This window comes from Pipistrellus hanaki (genome assembly GCF_964339955.1).
Source record: "Pipistrellus hanaki genome assembly, chromosome: Y".
Classification (NCBI taxonomy): Eukaryota; Metazoa; Chordata; class Mammalia; order Chiroptera; family Vespertilionidae; genus Pipistrellus; species Pipistrellus hanaki.
In genome coordinates, this window is record NC_140525.1 from 3757657 (window position 1) to 3767815 (window position 10159).

Here is a 10159-nt window from a genome sequence, read left to right on the forward strand (position 1 = left end):
CCCAAACCTTCCTGCTGTAATTTGACAGAAAGAGGGGAACACTTTTAAATACCCTTGTCTTCAATAGCAGTGCACATCTCTAGAACCTGCAATGCCATGGTCACGGTGTGCCTCCTCCCTAGATGGTGGGACATAATGCTTGCTGAATCACAAACGTGGATCATCTGTGCTGGAACAACAAGGAAATAAAGCAGGAGTATTTTGCAATCACCTTCTAAGATATGGAACATGTACACACCCTGACTACAAAAATAGGAAAATGGACAGAAGGCTTCAAGAGTCATTTCTCCAAAGAAGATGCACAAATACTTAACAAGCTCATGAAACGATGATCAACATAATGGGTCATTAGTGAAATGCCAATCCAAACCAAAATAAGATGCTACTTTATTCCTAAGTAGACTCCAATGTGTGAAGAGGAAAAATCAGGGTTTGTTGGGGATTTAGAAAAATCTGGAATCCTGTGCACAAACAAAAGAAAGATGACAAGGTGCTAACTGCTGTGGAAAACAATGGCAATTTCTTCAACAAACATTTATCACAGAATCATAATATAACTCAGGATTTCCACTCTAAGTTATGCACCCCAAATCACTGGAAACTTCTACTGAAATACCTGTCCAAGAATGCTCACAGCAGTCCTCTGGTGGAAGTGATCCCAACAGATGAAGAGATAAATGAGCTGAGTGCACTAGAGTTGCAATGGAATATTTAATCAGCCATAAATGTGGCTGAGGATTGATTACTGCCACGTGGATGACCCTTGGAAACACTTATGCTAACAGAAACAAGCCAGACACAAAATGACCTGTCCTGTTTCATTCTTATACTATGATCTGTAAGAAATAGGCTCATCAATAGAGACAGAATACTGGTTGTTGTTTAATAGAAGCTGCTGGATCGGGGATGAGAATGATAGTGCAGAGCTTTTATTTAGGGGCAATAAAGATATTTTGGACCTACACAGATGTGGCGGTGGCATAAGACTCTGAATAAACTGCATGCTACTTACTTGCTCAATGGTAAATAGTATGATGATGGATGAATTTCACCACAACAACAAATAGTATCTAGTATACATTAGGTGACCTTGTGTTTTGTTGCCCATTACCTATAACTAGTACTGAAATCATCATCTCTAGGAGAGACATGGTAATTTCTCCTGAAAGGGATTGGCTGTTTGCACAGAGCACCTACATAGTTGTGTCTACCATGTGACGGTGGTCCTGAAAATGAAAAACACTTAGGTGAGGATATCTCAACGGAGAGCAATGTTTTAAGGAAATTTAAAAATTTAAAACACCACTTAATTTTCTCTTTCCACGACAATGTTTAAATTTACTCTAAGACTCCATTTGGGCTCATGGTTGTATGCGCTGTATAATGTTACTCTGGAATGTATTATTTTCTGATATCTTGTCATCCATGTACATCATCCTTAATTTCTTAAATTACCATCAGTGGGAAAAACCTGTCCACTTCTGAACAAAGTGCAAGCAATTTCCAATACGCCCACATACATATTTATCAATGCCTACCTATAGCTTGAGTAGCATCTGTCAGCTTTTCCTCTTCTCTACTTTGCAGTCTTTCTCACATCAGTTGTCAACATTTGTGTAAAGCTTCTTTATTTTTAATGTTTTTTTTGTTTTTGTTTGTTTTTTTGTTCTTAATATATTTTATTGATTTTCCACAGAAAGGAAGGGAGAAGGACAGACAACGAGAAATGTTGATGAGAGAAAAACATCTACCAGCAGTCTCCTGCACACTCCCCACTGGGGATGTGCCCTCAACCAATGTACATGCCCCTGACCAGAATCGAACCAGGGACCCTTCAGTCCACAGACCAACGCTCTATCCACTGAGCCAAACCAGTTTTGGCTGCGTAAAGCTTCTTAATCTTAACGTGATACTCACTGCTCCATGCTCTTTCCCTAAGAACTAATAATTCTTTTGCTATACAATTATTGAATTACTAGGATCTTAGTTAAAACACTTTCAATTGCTCCCAGAAGCCCGCATGTTGAGCCATGCTACGTCCATTTAATTTCAAAAGAAACTTTCTCACTTACCTTAGAATTTTCAACTACATTTTGGACTGAGGAAAAGCCACAGGCTCTTGTTGTGCTCTTATATATGTTTCTGTGTATACATATACATATACATATACATATACATATACATATACTTATATGTATACGTATTCACTTATATCCTATTAAATTAAAGAGTTATATGCAAATTAACCATCACTCTGCTACACCCACAATAGATGCCCACAAGCCACACACAACAGCCAATCAGGAGCAAATATGCAAATAAATCCAACCAAGATGTCTGAGGCCAGACATTGGAGGGAGGCTTGGGTTTTCCCGGTGATGGAGGAAGACAAGCTTTCTGCCTTCACTTGCTGCCCCAAGCCTTGAGTTAAGTCTACAAAGTTTCCATGATAGAAGGTAGGTAAGTAAATCCCAGCAGAAATGGTTGCAGCCATGGAGTGAGCAGAAGGTTTGGTTCTCCTACAAGCTATGAAGTTTCAATTGTCCAAGATAAATAAACCCCAGAGACCAGGGCCTCTAATTGGGTAGCTTGAGGGCATGGCTGGCCTGAAAACCACCAGAGGCCCCTTGCCCAGGCTGCTACATTCCCCAAGGGAACCCCCACCCTGATCCAGGACACCCTTTAGACTCTAAAGTTTAAAGCATATCAGCTGGCCCCCACCCAAGCACCAGGCCTCTATCCTATCTAATAAAAGGATAATATGCAGATTGACCCACACTCTAATACACAAGATGTCTGCTCCCATGTGATAAAAAATTCTTCTACCATGTGGACCCGAGATGGCCACCACAAGATGGCCAGGAGGTGTGGACAGTTGGAAGGGATCAGGCCTACAAGGAAGGGCAATTAGCAATGACCAGGCCTGCAGGGTAAGACAGTTATGGGTGACCAGACCATCAGTGGAGGGCAGTTAGGGGAAAATAGGCTGGCAGGGAGTGGTTAGGCAGTGATCAGCCTGGCAGGCAGAAGCAGGTGGGGCAATCAGGATGGTAAGCAAATGACCAGTTGGGAATCAACTGTCCTGGATTGTGAGAGGGATGTCCCACTGTCCGGTGAGATGTGGCCTACACAGGTAGTCTGACATTCCTCAAGGGGTCCCAGATTGGAGAGGTTGTAGGCTGGGCTGAGAGTCACCCTCCCCCTGTGCACAAATTTTGTGCACTTGTCCTCTAGTCTACACTAATAAAAGAGAAAAATGCTAATTGTACCTTCGCTACGCCCACAGCCAATCAGAAGAGATATGTAAATTAAGCCAACAAAGATGGAGGGTAAATTTGCATATTCAGGAGGGGCAGGATGCTCCTGATGCTGCCAGTTGGTATCAGGCCACCATCAGGTTCCAGCACACCAGGTGGACAATGTCTGACATCTTGTGATGAGCTCAGAGGTAAGCAGGTGGGAGTAGGCAGAGCACCTGACTCTGCCCACGGGGTCCAGGCAGCCATTGGGGTTGGGCAGGCCTGGTGGGCAGCGTCTGATGCCACCTGCTGGTTTGAGGTCATGATAGGTAAATGGGGCAGTGGGGGCAGGGCAACGCTGGACACCACCCACTGTGTCCATGCCATCAGAGTTGGGTAGGCCTGGTGGACAGCACCTGACTCCACATGCGGTGTCTGGGAAGCCATCGGGGACCAGGAAGGCCAGGCAGGCAGCACCTGACTCTTCCTGTGATTCCAGGCCGCCATTGGGGACCTGGCAGGTAGGGCGGGTTGCACCTGATACCACCTGTGGTGTCCAGTCCACCATGGGACACCAGGCAGGCCATGCAGGCAGCACCTGATGCAGCCTGCAGTGTCCATGCTACCATCAGGGACCAGGCATGCTGGCCGTGCAGCACTTGATGCAGCCCGCAGGGTCCAGGCAGCCTGGGGACCCTGGGTAGGCTGGGGTGACCAGGTATCACTGTCTGCTCTGGGCCGCCTGTGGACACCAGTAGAGCTGGCCAGGGTTGAACATTTTAATGAAAATGGGATGCCTGTGCATCAACCCAGTGCACTGATCTCTGGCCAGGAGAGGCAGTGGGCAGTTAGCAGGGCTTGGAAGGGACTGAGAGCAAATTGAAAGCATGCTACCAGGAAGAGGTGCTGAACCATGCTGATGCAGAGAGCTGGCTGATGGAGGCACACAAAGGTTCAGATGACATGGCTCTCCCTGACGCTGAGCTTGAAAAGCACACCAACAGCCTGATGGACTAAATCACCTTTCTGAAGAGGGGCATGAAGAGGAGGTCACTGAGCTACAGGTACAGATCCAGTATGTTCAGATCTCCGTGGAGATGGACATGTTCTCCAAGTCTGACCTCTCTGCAGTGCTCAAGACATTGGGGCCCAGTAAGAGAATCTGGTTGCCAAGGGCATGCAGAATGCAGAAGAATGGTATAAGAGCTGCTCACCATACTGACCAAGATCTCTGCCAAGAACACCTATAAGATGGGCACCACCAAGGAGGAGGTGTCTGAAAGCTGCCGCCTGCTCAAGGCCAAGACGCTGGAGATCAAAGCGTGCCAGGGCATGAACTAAGCTCTGGGAACGCACCTGCAAGAGCTGAAGGGTAAGCAGAACACTGATGTTCGTGCTATGTAGGACACAATCAACAAATTAGAAAAAGAGTTGAGAACTACAAATAGTAAAATGGCTTGATATTTAAGAGAATACCAGGATCTCCTCAATGTGGCTTTGGACATTGACATTGCAGCTTACAGGAAACTCTTGGAAGGTGAGGAGACCCAGTTCAGTTTCACCAGCGTGGGAAGCATAGCCAGTGGCTACTCCCAGAGTTGCCAGGACTTTGGTCAATCTGCCTAAAGTGGTTTACAGACTAGCTTTTACTTGATGTCTGCTCGCTCCTTCCCTCCTTAATACACTAGCCACATCTAGGAGGAACTGATTGAGGTGGAGGGGACCATTGAGGCTGCAAAAGCTGAGGGAGCTAAGGATGAACAACCCCTCTGAAGGAGAAGCTGAAGAGGAGAAGGAGAAGGAAGTGGCTGATAAAAAGGAAGGATAGCAACAGGGAGAAGGTGCCAAGGAAGAATTTGAGGATGCAAAGGGGGTGAAGGTGAAGACAAAGATGCCCAAGAAGATGAGGATGAGAAGAAAGATGAAGGTGCTGGGTTGGTGCAAGCAACCAAGAAAAGACTGATCCCCCCATCTCCTTAATTATTTCAGGAATAATCCTCCTGAAACCAGATCAACCCTGTCACCAACCAAGCAGTTGAGTTCCCGATACTATATGAATTGAGAAGTCAATATATGTAACATTCTGAGGAGACTCAGGTTGGACATTAAATGTTGTGCTATGACTTTTCTCGCTATGCAGAGTATCTGTTTGCTTGCAAAGTTGCTTTCTGGCTTGCTGCCAGCTTGTGCATGGTCCATACCTATGAGTTCAGGATCTATGACAATGTGAATAATCCAGATGTTTACAATAAAAATCACATGAATACATGAATTCACTAATGTTAATGTTAAACTTCATGGAAAAAATAATCCTTTGAGTCTTTGGTGGGTAGAAATTAAAAACATCAAATCAAGTGCAATAAACAGTAAATAAAGTTACACTGAATGACAAAAAAAAAATACATTAGGGGCCAAGAAATGTTCAAAGAACTGGTGAGCCATTCCCAAATCAGAAAGGGAAGTCACAGGGTGTATATTATTGCTATGAATACAGTATTTGCTACTACTTACCACATATACAATGTAATGTCCTATCACATGAAGTATGTATTCTCATAGAGTAATACTGGTACACATGTTATAGTTATGGCAGTATGTCATATCCTATCTATATTAATAAAAGGGTAACGTGCTAATTAGACCATGAGACCTTCCGGAAGTCCTTCCATACAAAGCCATGGTGGTGGGGCTGAGACAGAGGTGGTTAGGGGTGATCAGGCCAGGAGGGAACAGCAACTGGTGGAGATCAAACCAAGAAGGGAGGGCATTTGGGGATGATCAGGCTGGTGGGGTGGCAGTTGGGGGTGAGCAGGCCAGCAGGCAAAGTAGTTAGGGTTGATCAAGCAGGTAGGCAGGTGAGCAGTTAGGAGCCAGCAGTCCCTGATTGTGAATGGGCTATCCAATTGCCAGTTTAGGCCGGATCCCACAGGGGTCTCAAATTGGAGAGGATGCAGGCCAGACTGAGAGACATCTCCCCTTTCCACACCCATGCAAGGATTTTGTGCACTGGGCCACTAGTATATATATAAAAGGTTAAATGACTGTATGTCCATGTTACCATCCATCCATAAGCCAGTACATATGACGTGCACTGCTAACATATAAATACATATACATTTATATGTGTATAAATATATATATAATGTATATATAGTGTATATATGTGTGTATATAAATGTGTATATGTATACATATGTGTATATCTACATATGTATACACACACACGTGCACACAGACACATATGGCTAATAGAGTAAGTGTCCCTTTGGGTAATGGCATTAAGTAGCAATGCTCAGCTTACTTTTCCTAGCGACTAACCTCCTTGCAGTTTCTTCAGTCCAGGAACATGACTTGCTTTATAGCCAGGGGGAAACATTTTACCCTAACCTAATGTCTGTGAAGCATTCTCCAGTGCTTCATCTCAATTGATCCTCACAGAATTCCTGGAATAGATAGAAAGGCGTCCTGGTGGAATACTATTTTCTCTTCATTAGACAGAAAACGGAGATTGAGAAAGTTTAGAAATGTGACTGAAAATTAGAAAGAAATGGTGGAACTTGAAAATGACTTCAGGTTTCTCACTGCACAGAATAGTCAAACACTGGTGCAGTTAAATATTTTACCCTTTGTTCTCCCTGCATGACCTACATTAATAATCTGTTTTGTGTTAATATTTACTGCAGTGTTGCCAACAATTACCTGAAAGATAAGTCAGAGTGCTTTACTGGGCTGAGGACAAGTTCATCTAAATCAGAGAGCAGGTCTAATTAATCAAGTTTGATCTCTCCATATACGTAAGGCTAACTTGACTCGTGCATGTGCGATACATAACATACAAAGCTCTCACTGCGGCAATTGCATGCATGTGTTTCAATCTATCACTGTCAATCATGAATTTTGTTGATATTTTTATTATAAAGAGCAAATAGTGATATTAAAACATTTCCTCTAATTAACTTCCTTTCTATGTCCATGTAGTATTATTAGAAATAATAATAGCAGTATTCTAATACTGGCAAGATATCATTTTATTGGGCTAGGACATGCCAAATTAGTAGCACACACACATATATGTATATATAAAAGCACAAGCAGCCCTTATGGCTGGTCGCTATGATGTGCACTGACCACCAGGGGTCAGAAGCTCAATGCAGGAGCTGCCTCCTGATGATCAATATGCTCCCACAGTGGGAGCATCACTCAGCCAGAAGCAGAGCTCAAGGCAGGAGAGTGCAGCTATGGTGGGAGAGGCACCTATGCGACAGTGCTACTGAGCAGGTGTATCAGGTGCAGTGGGATTAGGATGAGCAGGAATAGCGAGGCCCCCGGCTCCATCTCTGGTTTCTCCCCGGCTGCCTGCCATTTTGTGCACTGACACATCATTCAGGAGATGTAAGAACTAAACCAGCAGTCTGACATCCCCCAAAGAGTTCTGAATTGCAAGAGGGCACAGGCCAAGCTTGTGGATCCACTGGTGTTTGAATTTCATGGGCTAGACCTCTAGTAATTTTAATAATATTATAAATTTGTAATTTATTACCTCATGTCCCTGGCGACCAGCCTTTCTCCTGCATAGGTCATAATTGCCTGTTCTACACCTGGCCCGCCCCCTTGTTGACATGACTGCCTTCATCTGTTCACCTGGCCCAGCCCCCTCACTGACTTGACCACCTTCAGCTCTGGTCCTGGTCCCGCCCCCTTCTTCCAGAAACCCCACCGCCTCGTGCATTGGACCAATGAGTGAGCAACAATGACCAAGCAGCCCTGCTCCTCACACACAGGGGCCTACGGACCCACCTCTGGAAGTGTTGTTTGGTACCTAAAAGGCCCAACTGCAGATGACCTTCTACTCACAGGTTGCCTTCCACCCAGGGCCCAGGTCCACAAGCATGGGGAGACCAGCCCCCCCTTTTCGACAGCCATGGGCCTCCATGAGACTCAGAGGACACACCACCCCCACCAAGAGGCATATCACAACTGAGTGTCCTTCGACCCCCAAGGCCCTGACTATGGGCTCTGACATCTGGGAGAGAGTTGTGTCAAGTCCCCAAAAATCACTTTCCACTCTGGGAGCACTGACCCGCCCCTCCTGAGGTACCCTGTTCCTTCAGAAATAAGATATTGTCTTACATGAATTTTTGCTCCCAAAGATGCGCTAGGTCTTATTTTCAGGGGTTGTCTTATTTTTCCATGAAGAAGAATAGGGTACACATTTATTGTTAAATTAAAATAAAGGAAATTTATTACCTGTATACGATATGGTAGTATGGTAGTTGTCAACACAAACCAGACAAACTGAAAATTCTAAAGTATCAAGAATTTACTCATTTATTCAATGACAGTCATGTCAACATCTTCCTGAACATCATCATAACAATACATTTCCTGAATTTCCTGGTGAATTTCTTGTGACTCCATTCCATTCAGAATCAGTGGACCAAAACTCTCATGTTTAGCCTGGGGGGGGGGGGCTTATTTTTGGGGGATGCCTTATATTTCATTAAGAAGGAAACCTGTAAGTAGGTCTTATTTTTAGAGGATGTCTTATTTTCAGAGAAACAGGGTACTTATTGTTTGCTGGGCCCCTACGTGCCAGCCACTTTATTGCAGCCACTGTGCGCCAGCCACTGTGCGCCCTCACCTTGCGCTAGACTCTGTGCTCCAGGCACTGTGTGCCAGCCACTGTGTGCCACCACTGTGCACCAGCCACTGTGTGCCAGCCACTGTATTCCAGCCACTATGCGCCAGCCACTGTGCTCAAGCCACTGTGCACCAGCATCTGTGTGCCAGCCACTGTATTGCAGCCACTGTGCGCCAGACACTGTGTGACCCTACTGTGCACCAGCCTCTGGGCTTCAGCCGCTGTGTTCCAGCCTCTTTGCACTGGCAACTGTGCACCACCACTTGCGCCAGCCACTTTGTAATACCCACTGTGCGCCAGACACTGTGTGACAATACTGTGCGCCAGCCATTGTGCACCAGCCACTGTGCGCCACTCCTGTGTGCCAGCCTCTGTGCACCACCACTGTGCGCCAACCACTTTGCACAAACCCCGGTTCGCCACCACAGTGCGCCAGACTCTGTGCTCCAGGCACTGTGTGCCAGCCACTGTGCTCCACCACTCTGCGCCACCCACTCTGCGCCAGCCTTTGTGCGCCAGCCACTGTGAACAAACACTGTCCCAGCCACTGTTTGCCAGCCACTGTGTGTCACCACTGTGCACCAGCCACTTTACGCCAACCACTGTGCTCTAGCCACTGCGCGCCACTCCTCTGCGCCTGCCTCTGTGGACACCACTATGCACCAGCCACTGTGCACCAGCCACTGTTTGCCAGCCACTGTGTGTCACCACTGTGCACCAGCCACTTTACGCCAACCACTGTGCTCTAGCCACTGCGCGCCACTCCTCTGCGCCTGCCTCTGTGGACACCACTATGCACCAGCCACTGTGCACCAGCCACTGTGCGCCAGCCACTTTGCACCAGCCTCTGTGCTCCAGCCACTGTGCACCAGCCACTGTGCGCCAAACTATGAGCGCCAGGCACTGTGCGCTAGCCACTGTATTGCAGCCCATGTGCACCAGCCTATCGAAGCTAGCTACCGTATTGCAGCCACTGTGTGCCAGCCTCTGGGCTCCAGCCACTGTGGTCCAACCTCTGTGTGCCGGCAACTGTGCGCCAGTCACTGAGCGCCACCACCGTGCGACAGCCACATTATGCCACCTATTGTGCGCCAGCTATTGTGCGCCACACACTGTGAGCCAACTAATGTGCGCCAGACACTGTGCGCCAGCCTCTGTGCACCAGCCACTGTATTGTAGCCACTGTGCTCCAGCCACTGTACGCCAGCCACTGTATTCCGACCACTGTGCACCAGCCACTGTATTCCAGCCATTGTGAGCCAGCCTCTGTGCGCAAGCC